The 20,616-nt window shown below is 33.8% G+C and overlaps 1 long non-coding RNA gene across 1 annotated transcript; it reads left to right on the top strand.

The window, feature by feature from the left end:
- Positions 1-5,127: 5,127 nt before the first annotated feature.
- On the top strand, positions 5,128-5,883 carry LOC122590244. The gene is made up of 2 exons (XR_006322428.1): positions 5,128-5,180; positions 5,284-5,883. It is a non-coding gene; the product is annotated as an uncharacterized LOC122590244 (long non-coding RNA).
- Positions 5,884-20,616: the final 14,733 nt, after the last annotated feature.

Consider the following 20,616-nt stretch of genomic DNA (forward strand, 5'->3'; position numbering starts at 1 on the left):
GCAATGAAGAAAATAAAACAAAATGTAATATATAAAATGTTGGAGTACAAAAGGACCAGACGAGGACGACACACAGCAGTCTTTTACTTGTAATTGTATTGCAATTGTTGGTATATATAAAATGTTGAGTACAAAAGGAATAGACAAAGACGACGCACATTAGTCTTTTACTTGTAATTGTATTGCAATTGTTGGTACACGTTGGTGCTTTTGTCACTAAATCGTTTAAGTTGTAATTGTGTATGTACTTCGTAGTTCTAGTGTTATCGGCCATCTTTAGATTGGGTATTAGATTCAAATAAATTAAAAGATTGACAATTCTTGGTTTACCATTACTCAATTCTATTTGTATTCTCTGATCTGAAACTTTGAGGTGTAATATGTGTTTCTCATCCTTTTTCTATTCTTTCTATTAAATGATTCAAATGATCGGTTTACCATAAAGTGATCAGTGTATTCTAGTAAGATTAAAATGCATTACTGCTTGCTGCTTAAAGTCAGATTAGGTATGTTTTAGGTGGTCGGAAATGGTTTGGAGACATATAATGGCTATACCTGCTAAGGAAAGATAATCGATATTTTCGTGATTTGTGTTGACGTTGATAGTGGAATCTTTCACTGTCTCAACAATTATGGTGTACTGCAGGTATTGAATTGGATTTTAAATGCAAAGGTGAGATTAAAATTTGTGTATCGATTTACATTTAACCTGATTCAGAGATTTGTAGTTCATTGTGTGTAAAAAATATCTCATGTTTGGTTCTGCAAATTGAACTTTCACTTTGAATAACCGCCATATCGAGTCAAGTTTAGAGAGTAAATGGTATTGGCTAATTGCATCAGTTTTTGTTGCTTTGAAAACTTATAAAAGAAGCTGTTGAATCATGCATATAACTTCTATGTTCTACGTTCCTGTACAGTATACTTTTGGTCTGATATAAACGCCGTTCATTGGATATTGTAGGTCGTCTGAAAATTGGAATCCTTGCCTTTGAAAAGTATTTCTACAAATGAAGAGTTACATGACTATTATACATAGTGCTGTTATCATCCTAGCAAGATGAGTAAAATTATAATCAGCCGTTGGCATTCACTCTTCGAAGAACCAAACATAAAATTATTCAAACAACAAGCAGGTCTAGCAATTTTGCCTACTCTGGATTCTGGAATACTACCATCAAATGTACCCGCATGGTATATATATGCCCACTTACGTTATATATATGCCCACTTTATGTCTTTCCCATAGATATTGTGCCATTTTTTCTTCCCTTTCCCAGTTTCCCAAAACCAATACTTACATAGCGTCACAAATAAAGTTTCATCATTTGCTTTTATCTGCATTCCATTGGAGTAGGGAGTTCCATGTGTGATATGATTACAGGCTTTAATAGTAGTAGTTCAGGATGATGCAACTTCTCTTTTAGATGGAACATGATAAATGTTACTAACTTCTTTAAATACTCTGCTAATTCAGGAATTTTTGCAGATTAGTATTGTAATGAGACTGATAAGTTTTTTAATCATACCCACAGAAGATCCACAAGCACTCTCTGCATTCCTGTCAGACATGGACAGACATGCTGGTCATGGTAATTTATTCGCGCCACATTTATAATCCTTATAGTGAGAACCTGATCTATAACCCTATTTGTTTCTCCCCTGCTTTTAATCCTTTATGCATTTGGTATTTCATTTTGGAATTCATAACAGAAAGTGTTGGCTAGGTGCACACAGTTTGTGTGAAGTGGGAGAAAACAAGACCTACACATTACCATGTTCCCACAAGACATTGGGCTTTTATTGTAAAATGTGCATTACCTGTTCTACATGTACGTATATTTATGTTAGTTGATGTGCATTCCATTTTTAAAATACATGTAGGTGCGAAATTGGCATCTGAGGTAGAGGCCCAAAACGGGTAATTTTCTTATTCGTATCCTATTATCTTCTTTTTTTATATAAAAATTGTATTTCATATTGTAACTACATGACTTGATTTCTGAAAAGTGGGAGGAAATGGGCTAAAAATGGAAACGATTTATTTTTCCTGTGACTTATGATATATCTACATTCTTTTATCTATCAAAGAACCGGCTTAATAACTTCATTGCCTTATTGAATGCTATGGACTGAGTTTTTAATGATAACTAATGTCTTAATTTATGACTTTATCGGCAGGTAGGAGTGATCATGTGTCAAAACCTCACTTGGACCGGAGATGGACCAGACTGACTTGTAAACCAAAAACATTCAAAAATCTAACCTGAGCCCCATCGCCCCGGACCATTTAATTGGGTCAGTTTCCATCCAGTATAGGAATATCAGGCTGCTAATCATTAGTTCCTTTTTCCGAAATCACCCATAAAAAAAGTAAACAACTAAAAAAGTAAGCGAATGCTTAGTGAATACATTCATATATAATTACACACATAATGAATACATGAAAACCATAACATAGGTATAATAAATCACAATATCATCTCAATCATACTCACAATTATACTACCAAGTAATTTATGAACTCATAAAATAACTCTACACATCAACCAAGTCATTCCATGCGTAATCACGTTGTCATGCCTCGTAAGCTCAATCAACAATACACCTACCGACATACCAAGAATTGCATACACTACAATACTACACACATACAAAACATGTAACTCCATGCCATCAAGTATTCGCTTCAAATATGTTATTCAACAACCAATTCACGTTGCCATACCCCGTGTGGTCTTACACACATGCCATACTCCCAGTATGGTCTTAAACCACATGCCATACTCCCTGTATGGTCTAACATCACATGCCATACTCCTTATATGGTCTTACATCACATGCCATACTCCCTATATGGTCTTACATTACATGCCATACTCCCCATATTGTCTTACATCACATGCCATACTCCCCATATTGTCTTACATCATATGTCATGCTCCCCAAATGGTCTTACATCACATCAAAACATAACTATGGTTTCCCTCCCCGTCATTCATGTTATTGACCCAATATGTATATAATCGTATATAAATGTACTCACCTTAATGGCGAACAACCAAGCCTATGGTGACCACAAAAACACACATTATTGCTTTGAACCTACCAATTATCACAACATTGCATAAAAGGTCACATTCATACTCTTCGCTAGCTCAACCTTGTCATACTAACAATTCACGAGCATTCCTAACCCAAAATCACCTTACTTTGCCATAGAGTTGCATTTCTTTCAAAAATTCACTTATTGAGTTCAATTCATAAATCCCATCATCATTCTTTTCAACTAGTAAAATCATCATTCTTTCATTATCAAAGTTGGGTATTTCAAGAACCCTAATTTCTCAAGGTACTCAAAAACTAGGTTATGAAATCCTTACCTCCAAGAAAGGGTTAAAATTAGGTTTAGAATTTCAAGTTCTTCTTCCTTCTTCTTGATGATATCAACACACACCCACTTCACACACCACCAAAATCCCTAATTTTATTATTGTTATGATACTTGGATAATATGATTAATACTTTAAGAATTCTTGATTGAATTAGATATTGTCATTAAGGTTGGTTAAAATGAATTATATGGAAAAGTTAGTAGAATATGAAAGTGGAAGAAGGATGAGTCACAAGAAGAAGTTGGCTGGCACTTCTTCTGAGTGCCACACCCTTATCTCAAAATTAATGGGTATTTTACCCGCTATCCGCCAAAGTTTCAACTAAATTGACCCCATATTTAAAAAAAAAATACTAGGAACTTATTTTAATGTCAAAACTACAAAAAGGGGTTTCATTTATCTTAAAAAAAATCTTGGGGTGTTACATCTGAACAAGTATTTACTTGAGGCACACTACTGTCGAGATTCGTTTCGTGAGCTTAGTTCAATATATACTCCCTTTACTTTAACATTGTTTTTAGACAATGGCTACACATAAATCTTGTGGTTCATGGAACTTACTTTTATATAAAAAGCTATGGAACTTACCAACTTTTAGCATGTATTTCAGGAAATTAGACGATTTGCTATGACCTGGAATCAGAGCCGGCTTTACTATATAGATAAGTTAGGCATGGGCCTAAGGCCCCCAAAATACAAAGGCCCCCATTTTTATATTTTGGGTTTAATGTTTTAGATTTTAGACTTTTGTGTCATATGTTATTATTACTATATACGGGTAACATAAATGTCCAAGAAAACAAATAGGCAAATAAATTTCATGGCCTCATGACCTTTAGAAAAAAAGACATCACACAAATGAAGTTACAACATTCATGGAAAAAAAGTAACTATTAAGAAATCAAAAAATCTGAGATTTTTACTCTGATTTCCAACAATGAGTTAGTGATTAAATCTTGATTAAATGAAAGACTTTCTCCTAAATATGGTACAAAATTTTACTTCTTTGCATTTTTTTCACATAGTAGCCATATAAGATGATTTACTTTTTTCTGCTTTTTGTTTTTACTTTAATATGTATGTTAATTAACTAGGCCCCAAAATTAATCTCGCTTAAGCCGCCAAAAAGCTTAAGCCGGCACTGCCTGGAATGCCTACGGTTGCATGCACTAAGGACTGCTTACTCTGTCTCCCGGACCTTAGGAAATTGACTTATATTAATTTCCTAAAATCTTTATCTTATTATATTGTTTAATAATCTAAAGTTTCAAGAACGAATTTCAAATTCAAGTATTGTATTATTAAGTTTATCAAAACGATGATATTTCTAAATGTATTTAAAAAACTACACGTTTAGTTGTCGTTCATTATATCTTGTGTTGTGATTACTTGAAAAGTCGCACCCCATGTCGTACCACATCTTAGGGATGTGACAGTGTGACACATAATTAGTTTTATTTTGGATTAATACAAGGATTTTGTAATACGAAGCAAGCAATCCCCATATTACCCGGCTATACGTTTTTTTTATTTATTTAAAAAAGCTGGATCCAGCTGCAATGACAAAATGAACCAATCAAAACATGTTATCAGTGAAAACACAGATCACAATCTAACGGATATTCATGACTCACATTCCCCTCAATCAACGGACAGAAAACTCACTCAACAAACACAAATCTCTCAGGTAGTCAGGTGTCACTCTATATATAGACCAGCAAAACCCTTATTTCACATATCAAAAACAATCTGTGGGCTGTGGCCGGCCCTATATACATAATCAAGGTGACTGGTCTCTGTCTCTCTTTTCTTTTTTCTTACATACTTTTAATATGTTTTTTATTGTTTTCTGACATGTAAATATAACAATTGTCTTGTATTTGATTAGTGTTTGCTGAAGAAAGATGCTGGAAAATGATTGGGAAACACAACCTAGCCAAGATCAAGTTTTTGGGTATTGATCTTTTTTCAAAAGATTGTACTGGAGATTTCCAAGGTTGTGTTGGTATATGCTGGAAAGATTGTGTTGGGATGTCTAAAGAGCCACGAGATTTCGAGGACTTTATAAGATGGAGTTCTAGCGAACAATTTTGGTTCTCGAGACCATGATTAAGACAGATCATACCAACACACTACCAGATAATGATCAACCTTCTAGTGACCACAACAAGGGGTCACAAGAACTTGCAAAGAGGATGGCTAAAGAGCCGCGAGATTTTAAGGATTTCATCAAGTGGAGTTCTAGCGGAATCTCTAGCAAAGAGGATCACTAAAGAGCCAAGAGATTTCATAGATTATATCAAGTTGAGTTCTGTTAAGTAGATTTTATGGAACCCTCACCTTCCTGGTTTCGTTGGTTCCTGATTTTAATGGTGCTTATTTGAATAAATCAGTTTACTTTGTAATTGTATATTTGTATATGTGTCATCGGCCATCTTTATGTATTAAGATTTGGTATTAGATTTGAATAAATGAATAGTTTTATCAATTACCATTACTCAATTTTATTTTTATTCTCCGATCTAAAACCTTAAGGTTTAATATGTTTTTTTCATCCTTTTTCTCTTCTTTTTAACAATACTTACATTCTATATGAAGAGAAATTCAAATGATCGGTTTACCATAAAGCGATAAGTGTTCCCAGTAAGAATGCATTACTGCTTGTCGCTTAAAGTCAGATTAGGTATGTTTTAGGTGGTCAGAAATGGTTTGGAGACATAATGGCTTTACCTGCTAAGGATAGATAGTGGAATCTTTCATGCATTGTCTACACAATTATGGTGTAATTTTCTGTCACATTTGCCAGTATTGCAGATATTTATTTGGATTTAAATGTAAAGGTGAGATTAAAGGTTGGGTAGCAATTAACATGTAATCCGATTCTGAGATTTGTAGTTCATTGCGTTGTAAAAAAAAATCTCATGTTTTGTTCTGCAAATTGAACTTTCAATTTAAATAACTGCCATATCGAGTCAGGTTTAGAGAGCGAATGGTATTGGCTAATTGCATATATTTTTGCTGTTTTGAAAACTTATAAAAGAAGCTGTTGTAATCATGCATATAACTTCTATATTCTACGTTCCTGCATAGTATACTTTTGGTCCGATAAAAATGTGATTCATTGGATATTGTAGGTCGTCTGAAAATTTGCAATTTATCGCTTTCGGAAAGTATTTCTACAAACGAAGACTTACACAACTATTATGGAACGTGCTGTTAGCATCCTAGCAAAGTGAGTTAAGTTATAATCAGCCAGCAGCATTCACTTTCTGTCTTTCCCGTAGATATGATAAAATAATCCAAACAAGTTTATCCAACATTCATTTGATAGAACATAAGATAATCCAAACAAGTTTATCCAGCATTTTTGCCAAATCTGGAATACTACCATCGTATGTACCCGCATGGTATATATATGTCCACTTTCTGTCTTTCCCGTAGATATGATGCCATCCCCCCCCTCCCCAAAAATAAAGTTTCATCGCTTGCCTTTATGTGCGTTCCAATGATAGTAGGGAGTTCCAAGTGGGTGATATGATTATTGGCTTTATTAGTAGTAGTTCCATGATGATGCAATTTCTCTTTTAGATGGAACAAGGTAAATGTTACTACCTTCTTTAAATACTCGGCTAATTCAGGAATTTTTGCAGATTAGTTTTGTACTCACTGAACTGATAAGTTGTTCATCTATACGTCACCGGGGATCCACAAGCACTATCTGCGTTTCTGTCAGACTTGGACAGACATATGCTGGTCATGGTAATTTATTCGCGCCACATTTATAATCCTTAACATGGGAACCTGAATTATACTCTTAAGTTTCTCCCCTGCTTTTAAATCTTTATGCTGTTGGTATTTCATGATGGGATTCATTATAGAAAGTGTTGGCTAGCTGCACACAAGTTGTGTGAAGAGAAATTGAAATGATCGGTTTACCATAAATCGATCAGTGTATGCTAGTAAGAGTAGAATGCATTACTGCTTTCTGTTAAATTAGATATGTCATAAGTTGCCCGAAATGGTTTGGAGTCATATAATGACTTTACCTGCTAAGGAAAGACACTCAATATTCTCAAGAGATTTGTTTTCACATTAATAGTGATATCTTTCGCTGTCTGCACAATTATGGTGTAGATTCTGTGACTCATTTGCCAGTATTGCAGGTATTGATTTGGATTTTAGATGCAAAGATGACATTAAAAGTTGGGTATCGATTTATAGGTAATCTGATTCAGAGTTTTGTAGTCTATTGCGTAACAAAATATTTCATGTTTTGTTCTGCAAACTGAACATTCAGTTCAAATAACTGCCATATCGAGTCAAGTTTAGAGAGCGAATGGTATTGGCTAATTGCTTCAGTTTTTGTTGGTTTAAAATCTTATAAAAGAAGCTGTTGGAATCATGCATACAACTTCTATATTCTACGTTGCTGTACCGTCTACTTTTGGTCTGATAAAAACGTGATTCGTTGGATATTGTAGGTCGTCTGAAAATTGTAATCCTCACCTTTGAAAAGTATTTCTACAAATGAAGAGTTACACGACTATTATGAAACGTGCTGTTAGCATCCTAGCAAGATGAGTAAAATTATAATCAGCCAGTAGCATTCACTCTTTAAAATCAAGAACATGTCGGTTATTCCAACTACAAGTTCATTTCACAGAACCAAACATAAAATTATTCAAACAACTAGCAGATCTAGCAATTTTGCTCACTCTGGATTCTGGAATACTACCATCAAATGTACCCGCATGGTATATATATGCCCACTTTATTTCTTTCTCGTAGATATAGTGCCATTTTTTTCATCCCTTTTTACAGTTCCCCAAAAAAATACTTACATGACGTCAAAAATAAAGTTTCATCGTTCGCCTTTATGTTCATTTCAATGAGAGTAGGGAGTTCCATGAGTGATATGATCATTACAGGCTTTATAGTAGTAGTTCAGGATGATGCACTTTCTCTTTTAGATGGAACATGGTAAATGTTACTAACTTCTTTAAATACTCTGCTAATTCAGGAATTTTTGCAGATTAGTATTGTAACATGACTGATAAGTTTTTCAATCATACCCCACGGAAGATCCACAAGCACTCTCTGCATTGCTGTTAGACATGGACAGACATGCTGGTCATGGTAATTTATTCGCACCATATTTATAATCCTTATAGTGAGAACCTGATCTATAATCCTACTTGTTTCTCCCCTGCTTTTAATCCTTTATGCTTTTGGTATTTCATTTTGGAATTCATAACAGAAAGTGTTGGCTAGCTGCACACAGTTTGTGTGAAGTGGGAGAAAGAAAGACCTACACATTACCATGTTCCCACAAGACATTGGGCTTTTATTGTAAAATGTGCATTACCTGTTCTACATGTACGTATATTTATGTTAGTTGATGTGCATTCCATTTTTAAAATACATGTAGGTGCGAAATTGGCATCTGAGGTAGAGGCCCAAAACGGGTAATTTTCTTATTCGTATCCTATTATCTTCGTTTTTTATATAAAAATTGTATTTCATATTGGAACTCCATGACTTGATTTCTGAAAAGTGGGAGGAAATGGGCTAAAGATGGAAACGATTTATTTTTCCTGTGACTTATGATATATCTACATTCTTTTATCTATCAAAGAACCGGCTTAATAACTTCATTGCCTTATTGAATGCTATGGACTGAGTTTTTAATGATAACTAATGTCTTAATTTATGACTTTATCGGCAGGTAGGAGTGATCATGTGTCAAAACCTCACTTGGACCGGAGATGGACCAGACCGACTTGTAAACCAAAAACATTCAAAAATCTAACCTGAGCCCCATAGCCCCGGACCATTTAATACTGGGTCGGTTTCCATCCAGTATAGGAATATCAGGCTGCTTATCACACATATGACCTTGGACCCAATTTGTTTCTTCACTCGTTTCAGCAACCCAGTTCCATCAAAGATAATGTTGGTATCAAAATAACCCGGGAGAAGAAAATGGTAATGCTTTAAAATAGGTTGTACTATTTTACAATTCTTCCTTGCAGAATTTATTAGACACTTTCTTCTTATTCATGCCAGATGCATGCTTAAATAAGGAAGATGGAAATGCATTTTTTTAGCCGCAGTAAAGATGGAAATGCATTTTATTTCTTGTGCATATTTTCGTTTTTATCATACACTTGCAGTATGTCCAGAAATGCATTTTAAATTGTTTTGTTCTACCATGTTTTTTTAAGTTAATTTGCTCACAAGGAGGTTGCAGATTAAATATCTTGACCAGGTAGCTGAAGAGACTTCAAAAAATAAAGCAGACCGTCAATGTTGCGAATAAGACCATTTCAGTTTAAAGTCTACTGTATTATATATGTTTTAGGTGGCCGGAAGTGGTTTGGAGACATATAACGGCTTGCTATTTGGCAGGAACTGAAATGGGAAAAGAGAGGTACTATATCTAAGGGGGAGACGAAAAACTTTTTGTATTAGAATGCATTAATTACTACTGCAGTACTGCTTGCAGTTTAAAGTCTACTGTGTTATATATGTTTTAGGTGGCCGGAAGTGGTTTGGGACATATAATGGCTTGCTATTTGGCAGGAATTGAAAAGGGAAAAGAGAGGTACTATATCTAAGGGGAAGACGAAAAACTCAGAAAGTGAACTTGTTATTTGGGAAATATTATTCTTGGTCCTGTCAAATAAACTTGTAGTTTGAATAACCGCCATGTTCTTGATTTTAATATTATAATTTTACTCTCTTTGCTTGGATGCTAACAGCATGTTTCATTATAGTTTAGTAATTCTTCATTTGTAGTATATCATACAGGAACATAGAATATTGAAGATAAATGCATGATTCTAACAGCTTCTATTATTACATAGTGTTAAAAAACTTTCATCGTTCGCCTTTACATGCATTCCAATGAAAGTATCAAGGGAGTTCATGATGATGCAATTCCTCCATTAGATGGAACATAACAATTGTATGCTAATATGGTAAATGTAACTAACTTCTTACTCTGCGAATTTAGGAATTTGTTCCAGATTGATGTATATAACTTGACTGATAAGTTGTTCAATTATACACCATGGGGCATCCACAATCAGTCCCTGTGTTGCTGTCAGACATGGACAGACATATGCTAGTCATGGTAAATTATTCAAGCAACATTTACTATCCTTTTAGTGGGAGCCTGACTTATAATCCTCTTCATTGATCCCTTGCCTTTAATATTTTATGCTTTTGGTATTGGCTAGCTGCATACAGATTGTGTGAAGTGGGAGAAAGCATGACATACACATTACCATGTTCACACCAATAAATAGGGCTTTTAGTGTAAAATGTGCAGCATTACTTGTTCTACGTCTAATCGTGCTGGTATATTTATGTTAGTTGATGTGCACCGTTTCTTAAATATTTACGTGAGTACACAATTGGCATCTGATGTAGAGGGCCAAAACAGGTAATTTTTAAGTTCCTTAACTATTATCTTTCTCCACAAGTATTGCTTTTCATATGTATGAAACTTGGAAGATACAAAATTGAACCTGCGTAAGTGGAACTCCATGACTTGATTTCTCAGTAGTGAAAGGAAATGGGCTGGAAAGGTCAATAGCATTTTTTTCGGGTCTCTTATAATACATTTACACTCTTGAATCTATCGAAGAAATGTCTAATTGACTTCATTGCCTTATTTTATGCTATGGTAAGTGAGCTTCAATAACTAAAGTCCTAATTTATTAATGTATAGGCAGGTGATGATGTGAAGTATGTCTCATATTGAGGTTGAGAGGATTTTAACTATATAATGTTTTATGCTCATTGCTGTTTGGGTACCATATCTCAGCAGACTTATAAGCCACATTATCATATTATACATATCTTTATGTCTTGTTTGTACTATTCGAAGCAAGGTATATGCTCAAAATCATGTTGATTTAACTAATAAAAAGATCCTAGTTTTCTCCTCTGTTTTTCGTTTAATGTTGAATTTTCCTACCATATTTATCTTTGTGTCTTAATTTATTCTTTATCTCACAGTTCTGAATTTGTCATATTTAATTTAGTTTATTTTTGTAGAAGGAAGCAAGCCCATTTGGGTTGTATCTTTTGCCACATTCCCCTTCTGGCTACATGTTTAATTATGTAACCGGGTTGAACAATTTGGAAAGCCTATGTAGCTGTTTTGTATAACGGGTTTGGCAAACCCTAAACGGTCATCAAGACATCTGCGTGCCACACAACCAGCAAGGGCAAAGATATGAACATGAATCTATATAAATCTATATTGGCCTTGCCAGGAAATGAAAAGAAATTACAACTTGTAGGGTAATTTTCATCAATCTATATTGACTTTCTATGAACAGAAAATAAAAACTTTAGGCTAATGATAATCTATATTACCTTACATAGAATACAACACTATTAAAATACCACTGTACATAATTAGTTTTATTTTTGGATCAATACATGGATTGGATATGGATTTTGTAGGACGAAGCAAGCAAGCCCATTTGGACTGTTTTTTTCCCCATGTTAACCGGCTATATGTTTTTGAAATAAAAGCTGGATCCAGCTGCAATCACAAAATAAACCAATGAAAACATGCAGTTAGTCAAAACACAGATCACAATCCAACGGATATCCATGACTCACATTCCCCTCAATCAACGGACAGAAAACTCACTCAACAAACACAAATCTCTCAGGTAGTCAGGTGTCACTCTATATATAGACCAGCAAAACCCTTATTTCACATATCAAAAACAATCTGTGGGCTGTGGCCGGCCCTATATACATAATCAAGGTGACTGGTCTCTGTCTCTCTTTTCTTTTTTCTTACATACTTTTAATATGTTTTTTATTGTTTTCTGACATGTAAATATAACAATTGTCTTGTATTTGATTAGTGTTTGCTGAAGAAAGATGCTGGAAAATGATTGGGAAACACAACCTAGCCAAGATCAAGTTTTTGGGTATTGATCTTTTTTCAAAAGATTGTACTAGAGATTTCCAAGGTTGTTTTGTTATGGTCTGTCTTACAATTATTGAAGCAATTTTCGTGCTTGAGACCATGATCAAGACAGATTTATCAACACACCACCAGATAATGATCAACCTTCTAGTGATTGACAACGGGAGGTCGCAAGAACTAGGAAAGACGATGGCTAAAGAGCCAAAAGATTTTGAAGATTTTATAAGGTGGAGTTCGAGCGAACTCTTTATCAAAGAGGATGGCTAAAGAGCCACGAGAAAAGGAAACAAATATGAGACAAGGCACACATTGGTCTTTTACTTGTAACTGTATTGTAATTGCTGATACATAATGGTGCTTATTTTACTAAAGCGTTTAAGTTATAATTGTATCTGTAGTTCTGTACTTTGTAGTTTTAGTGTTATCTGTCATCTTTGTGTATTAAGATTCGGATTAGATTTGAATAAATGAATATATTATTAATTACCACTACTCAATACTATATGTATTCTCAGATGTAAAACTTTGAGGTTTAATATGTTTTTTCATTCTTTCTATGAAACCTAGATTCTATATGAAGAGAAATTCAAATGATCGGTTTACCATAAATCGATCAATGTATGCTAGTAAGCATAGAATGCAGTACTGCTTTCTGTTAGACTAGATATGTCATAGGTGGCCCCAAATGGTTTGGAGAAATATAATGACTTCACCTGCTAAGGAAAGATACTCGATATTCTCGAGAGAATTGTTTTCACATTAATAGTGATATCTTTTGCTGTCTTCACATTATGGTGTAACTTTCTGTGACTCATTTGCCAGTATTCCAGGTTTTGATTTGGATTTTAGATACAAAGGTGGGATTAAAAGTTGGGTATCGATTTATATGCAATTTGATTCAGAGATTTGTAGTCTATTGCGTTGTAACAACATATTTTAAATAACTTTGGGTAATCGCTATATCGAGTCAAGTTTAGAGAGCGAATGGTATTGGGTAGTTGCTTCAGTTTTTGTTGTTTTGAGAACTTATAAAAGAAGCTGTTGGAATCATGCATATAACGTCTATATTCTACGTTCCTGCACAGTATACTTTTGTTTTGATAAAAATGTGATTCATTGGATTTTGTAGGTCGTCTTATAATTGCAATCCTTGCCTTCGAAAAGTATTCCTACAAACGAAGAGTTACACGACTATTATGAAACGTGCTGTTGGCATCCTAGCAAAGTGAGTTAAAATATAATCAGCCAGTAGCATTCACTCTTTAAAATCAAGAACATGTTATTTATTCCAACAAGTTCATTTGACAGAACCAAACATGAAATTATTCAATCAACATGTTCATCTAGCGTTTTCACCCATTCTAGAATACTACCATCTTATGTACCCGCATGGTATATATATGCCCACTTTATGTCTTTCCGGTAGATATAGTGCCAATTTTTCTTCCCTTTTTCAGTTTCCCAAAAACAATACTTACATAGCGTCAAAAATAAAGTTTCATCATTCGCCTTTATGAGAGTAGGGAGTTCCATGAGTGATATGATTACAGGCTTTAAGAGTAGTAGTTCAGGATGATGCACTTTCTCTTTTAGATGGAACATGGTAAATGTTAGCAACTTCTTTAAATACTCTGCTAATTTAGGAATTTTTGCAGATTTTGTTTTTAACTTGACTGAGAAGTTGTTCGATTATAATGCCTCAGGGGATCAACATTCACCCTATGCCTTGCTGTTAGACTTGGACTGACATATGCTGGTCATTGTAAATTATTCGAGCCACGTTTATAATTATTATAGTGAGAACCTGCTTTTAATCCTTTATGCTTTTGGTATTTTAAGATGGAATTCATTTTAAAAAGCGTTGGCTAGCAGCACACAGGTTGTGTGAAGTGGGAGAGAGCAAGACCTAAACATCACCATGTTCCCACAAGACATTAGGCTGTTACAATAAAATGTTCATTACGTGTCCTATGTGTAGGTATATCTATGTTAGTTGATGTGCATTCCATTTCTTAAAATACTTGTAGGTGCGAAATTGATATCTGCAGCAGAGGCCCAAAACGGGTAATATTTTTGTTCATAGCCTATAATCTTTTTTTACAAATATAGTTTATCATACTGGAACTCCATGACTTGATTTCTGAACAGTGGGAAGAAATGGGCTGGAAAGGGAAACTATATCTCTTTCCCGTCTCTTATGATACATCTACATTCTTGTATCTATCAAAGCACATTCTTATTGAATGCAATGGTCTGAGTTTTCAATATATTACTTTATTGGCAGGTAGTAGTGATCATGTGTCAAACTCCCACTTGGTCCGGAGATGGACAAGACCGACTTGGAAACCGGAAATATCCAAAAACCTATCCTGAGGCCCAGACAATGTATTACTGGTCAGTTTCCATCCGGTTTGAAAAATTGGGCTAACCACACATAGGAGTTCCAAGTGTGATATGATTATTGGCTTTAATAGTAGTAGTAGTTCCATGATGATGCAATTTCTCTTTTAGATGGAACATGGTAAATGTTACTAACTTCTTTAAATACTCTGCTAATTCAGGAATTTTCACAGATTAGTATTGTAACATGACTGATAAGTTTTTCAATCATACGCCACGGAAGATCCACAAGCACTCTCTGCATTTTGCTGTTAGACATGGACAGACATGCTGGTCATGGTAATTTATTCGCGCCATATTTATAATCCTTATAGTGAGAACCTGATCTATAATCCTATTTGTTTCTCCCCTGCTTTCAATCCTTTATGCTTTTGGTATTTCATTTTGAAATTCATAACAGAAAGTGTTGGCTAGCTGCACACAGTTTGTGTGAAGTGGGAGAAAGCAAGACCTACACATTACTATGTTCCCACAAGACATTGGGCTTTTACTGTAAAATGTGCATTACGTGTTCTACGTGTACGTATATTTATGTTAGTTGACGTGCATTCCATTTTTTAAAATACATGTAGGTGCGAAATTAGCATCTGAGGTAGAGGCTCAAAACGGGTAATTTTTTTATTCGTGGCCTATTATCTTCATATGATATCCACGTTAAATAGCTTGGAGAACCCGGATAGAGCTAGATAGTTGAACACGCGTGGACATTAGTCCTTTAGTCGTAATTTCTCAGTTTAGAACTTCTAAACTAGAAGCAGTAAGTTGACTTTACTAGATTAAGCATGGTGTACATGTTCTAAATTCCTCGCCAAAAACCTGGATGTTTTTGGATGACGCCTTTTTAAAGGTTCAGAATTTTTAGATGGCAGGATGGAAATGTATGTAGTTATCTGCACAGGTGACATTGACACGGTTTAACAAATCTGATACAATTGGCACATAACCAAAATGATGATTGGGCCAACATATTACAAGGTGAAGAATGGCCCAAATACCAGAACAATTTAATCAGAATAAAAACCCAAAGTTATAAAAATTTAATATTATGAACCCATTTACTCCAGTCGGAGAAGGACTAGTTGAGAATCCGAAACCAGATAAATGATCCAAATATTTTTTTTAATGTAAAATTGTCTGATAAACATCCTCTGTCATTATCAACTTCAAAATCAACCAACATAAGATATGAATTCGTCACCTTACTTGTAGGGGTGTTCATGGTTTGGATTTTACCCGTTTAAATCGTAAACTTTAAAAACCCCAAAAAAACCAAACCGTTTTTGAATTTGGTTTTGGGTTTGGTTTGTAACCAAAACCGAATTATGTATTTGGTTTTTGGTTTGATTATGGGCAGAGGATAATGAATTTGGTTATTCCGAAAAAACCGAATAACTTATATTAATATCTATTATTAAAAATATTTAACACATCTTTTTTTGTATGGATAATTATTAATGTATTTTTTTACTTCTTATGTCTATTTGTATATTATATTAACTTTTTCCTGAAATTAAAAAATTCAATTGGCAAACAATGAAGAACTTGATAGAAGAATTTTTAATGACGATGACAAACAAGAGTTTAGGTGTTTCACTTATGTTACTCATTTATCCATATTGTGCTTCAAGTCTAAATTTACTACTTTGGTGAAAATTGAAATTATGAATCTATTTTGGTTAAACACGACTTAAACAAAAAAAATGGTGAATTTGTGTTTTTCATATTTGGGTTTTTCGATTTTAAACCCAAACTGAACCAAATTCTAATTTGGTTTTTGGTTTGGTTTTCTATTTTAAATTAGGTTTTGATTCGGTTTTGGTTTTAAAAAATAAAAATAAAAAAACTGAAAAACCCGAACCAAATAGACCAAAAACTGAAAACCGAACCGATGAACATTCCTACTTACGTGAGAATGATTGTGGGACAGGGTCAATACTGATCAAAGGTGTCCACTTCAGCCAACTTTGGGTCAACAACCATAGGTATCACGTGTTAGAGTTTTCAGGGAATGATTTACACAACGGACAACTGGACAAGCAAGGAAGTTTAACTTGTTACCGAATATAAGTAGTCATTCAGTCTATTCACTTCCTTCAGGAACAAACATTAATCTTCAACATAACCCTTATTGCAATGAGTCATCTAAAATCTGTGTATTAGGTAGTATCTGCGGTTGCATTTAAGCACATGTTCTATACAAGTTAGGTTGAGTTACCTAATTGGTAATTTTTATTTTTTATTTGGACAAATTAGTTAATGTTAACTTTTAAAAAATTATTGCTAATTTTTAAACGGGTCAAAAAATTATTTGGACAAATTAGTTGGATAATGGGTCAAAATGGACAATCAAATTTAGTATTGGTCGAATTGGTTGGAAGGGCCGTTTTTTTGTTATATTTCCTTTTTAGGTATTTGTTTAATCCAATGTTTTAAAAATCGGTATTTTAATTATACCAGTGTGTAAAAATTTTTCGGTATTACCGGTATTATCGGAATTATCGGAAATACTTGCCGGTACGACTATTATAGTTTATTTTATTTTTATTATACAAATTTGTTACAATTTAACGAAAATAGTGAAAAAACAATTATAATTCACTTAAAAATAATATCAAATTGATATTTTATAACAAAATATAAGGTTTAAAGTTCACAAATAACTAAAACTAACATTAAAGTATCATAAAAGAATATTTAAAAAATTTTCAAAAAATAAATAAATTAAAATACCGGAAATACCGGAATGGTAATATCGAAAAATACCGGGAATACCAGAAATACACGCCGGTATGAAATAGTAAAAATACCGGAAAAATACTGGGATTAAAATATCGGAGTAGCTTCAAATAACGGTAATACCGGTAATACCGGCCGGTAAATATCGGTATTTAAAACATTGGTTTAATCATGTGATTTGTGTTAAGATCCCACATCGACCAAGCATGGGATTGATTGGTTGATGTGCATTCCATTTCTTCAAATACTTGTAGGCGCAAATTTGGTATATGAATTTGAGGGCAAAATGGGTAATTTTTAAGTTGGCATCCGAGATAGTTGTAAAATCAATCATGTACTTGTGTGAAAGATAATAGGTATAAACCTATTATGTTATCTTTTTCTACATATACAATATTAGTTTTTATCTGTAGGTCACGTGGAAGATATGAAATTGGACAATGTGAGTGGAACTCCAATACTCCATGGCTTGATTTCGGAGACAGTGGAAGAAATTGAGCTATCAAGGGAATTATTTTTTCCCCCGTCTCTTATGATACATTTACAGTTGTATCTATCATTGACTTCATCGCCCTATTGAATGCTATGGTAAGTCAGTTTTCAATGATAACTTAAGTCTTAATTTGTTACTCGTACTTTATTAGCCGGTCGTGATGTGAGGAATGTTTCAAGTAGTAGAAAACAACTATCATGTCTTATTTAAATTATGCAAATTTGAACAACAGCCCTATGTGTTTAAGGTGCATAAATTATTTGTACATTTACCATGAAAATCAGGGGACGGACTTTTAATATGTAAGGTACAAGTTTTTTTATGCACGTTAAATACAGTCCTATATTTCCCTAAATATTTATGATCTTTCTTGTTTGAGCACTATTAGTGCCATATATATATATATATATATATATATATATATATATATATATATATATATAGGGAGACAATCAAATAAGAACAGTTTTAAAATAAGAACGGTGAGAACACTTATAAAACATCATTTTGATGCATTAAAAGTCCATAAAACTAACATAGTGCTTAACTAATTATCATTATTTAAGTGTTTAACAACACATTGATCCGTCAAAATCGAAAAAATCACGGGATGCATTATTTTGAAGAATATGCATCCAAGATGAATGCACAAAACAAAAAACAAGATTTTCTTGATTTTGACAGGCCAATGTGTTGTTATACACTTAAATAATGATAACTTGTTAAGCACTATGTTAGTTTTATGGACTTTTAATGCATCAAAATGATGTTTTTTAAGTGTTCTCACCGTTCTTATTTTAAAACTGTTCTCACTGGAGTGTTATATATATATATATATATATGGGAAATATAATTTGAGACCAACTAAAAAAAGTCCAAAAAAGGACCATTGATTTTCGTAACTTACACACCACCATTATCATCTACTACGATATACAAGACTTTTTTGTAAAAACACTAAGACTTTCCATCGACGGGCCCACAGAAAAATCATGTGTAAGTTAACTTACACATGTGGAAGTTAACTTACACATGATTTTCTGGTGGGCCCGTCACCGGAAAGTCTTAGTGTTTTTACAAAAAAGTCTTGTATATCGTAGTAGATGATGATGGTGTACAAAAATCAATGGTCTTAGTTGGTCCTAAAATAAGAGGTGGTCTCAAAATATCTCACCCCTATATATATATATATATATTTTTTTGAACAACGAGTTAGTAGTTAGTAATTAGCGGTTAGCATTCGAGACATCACAGTGACATCCAATTGGGCAGTATTGGTGCACGAACCACGCAAGCCTGAGATGAAACCCAGGAGTCTCGAAACCCCCCCATAATAATCCACTTCTATAAATGTAAGAAGTGAGATTCGAACCCTGATGGTTTTCCCCGAAGTCAAGGACTTTACCAATAAGCCACCAACCCATTAACACTATTAGTGCCATATTACTTTTTTGTTAAGATTGAGGGTGAGGAAGAAGACAACTAGACATGTTTTGAGTTAAGACCAGTATATAAAAAAAGTCCACATATTAAGCATAACAAATAATATAATCGGGGGCTTGGGATATTTGTGGCATTACGCCATTGCCCAACCCATTAGTGATTTGGTAGGGAAGGCCATGATGCGAGTAAACAATCAATTTATCTCATATTATGCTACATTTCCATTTTCATTTTGTTATATTTTCCTGCAACTAGCAAGGAACTAGCAAACCAAAATTTGCAAGCATATCCAAATAATATTACAATTACACAACTTGGATCTTTCCGAGACTTGAACTGCAAGGACTATAAAAGGGGTAAAAAAAACAACTCATACTGATAACATGTAGCTCCAAGAATGAGAAAAAAAACCCCACAAGCGGAGACCGGACCACATGTTTTCACTCTATCCTGTTTTTGATGAAATCCTACATAAGTCTCGGTGCACAAAATTATCCTTACTACACAACTCACACAAGATCCTCCAAACCCCATAAAAATTTGTGCATAGTTGGTTAGATTTAGTTGTCATTATCTACATGTTTTATTATGTAACATTTTCGAAGAATTTGGAGTGTCTGGCAAACCCTAAACGGTTATCAAGACATTTGAGTTCCACACAACCGGGAAGGACAGTGAAATAAACATGAATCACATTGGCGTTCCAAGACATTACTTACATGATTGCACAAAATCACCTTTGCGTTCCACAAACATGCAACGACAAAGATAATAAAAAGATTTTGTTGTTGACTAGTAGCTAGTAATCTGTATTGGACTTTATATGGAAATAAATTATGGACAAATAATATATGAAATTTTTACATACAAACTTATTACCATTTTCTTTAAATTAATACTTCAAAATACCGAGGATAATACTAATCATATTATTGAATCAAAACTGCCGTTGTATCACACAAATAACATAATTACTAGTTTTTTTTTTGAACGGCTAAGACGAATTATTATTTCACATGCTAGCAAGGTACTAGGAAAATTACACACCCAAAGTTCAAATTTACAACAAAGTGGTAAAATTACACCAGTTAATTGTACAATATTCGCCTTACAAACTTAATTAATTACTAGCTACCACTTAATTGTACAATATTTGCCTTACAAAAGAAAAAGGAAAAAAACAAGTGGTT

This window comes from Erigeron canadensis, chromosome 2 (genome assembly GCF_010389155.1).
Source record: "Erigeron canadensis isolate Cc75 chromosome 2, C_canadensis_v1, whole genome shotgun sequence".
NCBI classification, from domain to species: Eukaryota; Viridiplantae; Streptophyta; class Magnoliopsida; order Asterales; family Asteraceae; genus Erigeron; species Erigeron canadensis.